We start from the raw sequence: 2,510 nt of genomic DNA, 5'->3' as shown, positions 1-2,510 counted from the left end.
GTTTGTGTGTGTGTGTGTGTGTGTGTGTGTGTGTGTGTGTGTGTGTGTGTGTGTGTGTGTGTGTGTGTGCTTGTTTTCATGATTTATGAGGACACAAAAAACACAAATTTGTATAATTTTTATAATGACATGGGTATTACACTGGTATTACGATGTAAACATGAAAAATGAGGACATTTCATGAACCCTCATATTTAAAATAGCTTTAAAAACATACTAAACAATGTTTTATTAAAAATGTTTTCTGTGATGGGTAGGTTTCAGAGTAGGGGTAGTGTGAGGGAGAGAATGTACAGTTTGTACAGTATAAAAACCAGACAAAATAACAGTATCCAAGTTTTCATTCTTTGTGAACTACTTCTTTAAATTAATTTAAGACTGATAACTTAATTTAAGAAGCCATTTCTCTGAATGCACAGGTTCACTGAAGCCCAGAGAAAGCAGCAGACACACATTCTCATGTCTTTCCTCCTCCTCTTCCTCCTCCTCCTCCTCCGCAACAGTTTCTCCAGCACTTCAGATTGTCAGACTCTGTCTGCACCTCCTGCTAGAAAGTTGTGATGAATCCTTTCCAATTTTACTTTCCGCCATGTGGAAGTGAGTCAATCAGTGCATTGTGCTGCAGAAAAAAATTGGCCATGAAATAAATTCAAACGGCGGCTTTTTAGCAAGAGAGGGATTTGAATATACCATCAGCTAATCTAAATACCATCAAACAGTTGCCAGAAGCAGATTTTAGGAAAAAATGATTCTCTCCAGCATCACTTTGAGAATTTAATTCCCTTCCCTATCTAATATTTGTTATTTTGCATGCATGAAGCTCTTACTGTAACTGGAAGTTTGCTTTACAGTCATAATTCATATGCATTCATCATCAGTAGCTCTCTCCCTCTCTCTGCGCAGTGATTCCCAGGGAATAGGTTTTCTGACAGCACAATGACATGGAAGGTCCCTCTGGAAGAACGCCGGCCATAAATAGCACCTGATGTGTTTGTGATGTAGCGCTTTCCATGTTTGGACCCAAGGGGCATCCGTTTTAATCAGCCGTTCAGAAAATTACCCCAACACAGAAATATGGAGAATACAGCAGAAGCTGGAATCCACGTTACTTCATCAACAAAGGATGGGAGAAAGTGAGTCTGTGGGAAATTAACACGAATTCATCACTGGACATATTACATTTGAAAGGAATGAGTATTTTAATGAGACGACAATGACGGTCAAACTGAGAAAGTGATTTCCTTACAGTAATTATGTTCCCTCGCAGGCCGTTCTGGGACTCACTAAATGCAGGGAAAATTGTGCTGCTCAATAAATGTAACACTGGTGATGATGGAACGTGCAGCTCATCGACTGACGTCGTTTCAGGACCACAATTCAGCTCTGTATATAATTCTCAAAATAACAGGCAATTTCAGTAATGATAACATGTTATAAAATTGAGTTTAGTACAAATGTCTTCATTATGTTATTTTGGGTTTTTGGGTTGTAATTTTATTTATAATAAAAAGTATAATTGTGTAGCTCCACACCAGCAGAGGGAGCCTTCAAAGTAACAAAGTATCTTACGCATTATATTCGCTTAGTATCACTTCCAGCCACCACGCCGAAAACGTTAAGCTTTGCTTTACACAATAAATTCAATGGTTCAGTGGAGCAATGCAGAGGGTTTATTTGTCAAGTTGAAATCTTTTTTGATAACCAAGATGATCAATTTGACTCTGAAAAGGAGTATGCTTTCCTCATGTCCTTGCTCATGGTTAAAGCTATTGATTTGGCTGCAGCGGTTTGGGAATCTGATTATTTCGGACTTCTTACGAATACTTTATTCAGAAAATCTGGGATGTGTTTGAATATCCCAAGGATATTTCTTCACAGCTGCTTCATATGAGTCAAGGTAACCGCACTGCTGGCGATTGTGACTGATCCAGAGATTCCTTTTCTGAATACAGGTGCTGGTCATATAATTAGAATATTGTGAAAAAGTTAATTTTTTTATCGTAAATTATTTTAAGAAATGAAACTTTCATATATTCTAAATTCCCTACATGTAAAGTAAAACATTTCAAAAGTTTATTTTTAATTTGTTGATTAGAGCGTACAGCTAATGAAAGTCCAAAATCCAGTCTCTCAAAATATTAGAATATTTACATTTGAGTTTCATTAAATGACCAGTATAAATTCTAAAATTGATAACCTCATGAGAACCGTATTCTTCACCACTAGGGGGCACTACGAATATCAGGTGATGCTGTATGGCCTGTCCAATGCAGTATTCCAGTCTTTCATCAATGAGATCTTCAGAGACTTCTTAAATCTGTTGTCGCTTACATTGATGTTATTCTCATTTATTCAAAGTCTGAATGTGAACACATAAATCATGTAAAGACTGTCTTGTCAAAATTGCATGATAACCATCTGTATGTGAATGCTGATAAGTGTGAATTCCATGTCAAGCAAATAGTTCCTGGGCTATAACATCAGTCATCAGGGGTTTGAAATGGATAACT

General features: G+C 37.0%; 1 long non-coding RNA gene across 1 annotated transcript; it reads right to left on the bottom strand.

Moving 5' to 3' along the window:
* Positions 1–260: 260 nt before the first annotated feature.
* Positions 261–1,438, bottom strand: LOC137008224 (uncharacterized). The gene is made up of 3 exons (XR_010892771.1): positions 1,247–1,438; positions 828–1,139; positions 261–619 (listed from the first exon to the last, which is right to left on the bottom strand). It is a non-coding gene; the product is annotated as an uncharacterized lncRNA (long non-coding RNA).
* Positions 1,439–2,510: the final 1,072 nt, after the last annotated feature.

The sequence above is a fragment of the Chanodichthys erythropterus genome, chromosome 19, assembly GCF_024489055.1.
Source record: "Chanodichthys erythropterus isolate Z2021 chromosome 19, ASM2448905v1, whole genome shotgun sequence".
NCBI lineage: Eukaryota > Metazoa > Chordata > Actinopteri > Cypriniformes > Xenocyprididae > Chanodichthys > Chanodichthys erythropterus.
The sequence above is the reverse complement of the archived record's forward strand: the minus strand, read 5'-3'. Positions and strand labels throughout refer to the sequence as shown.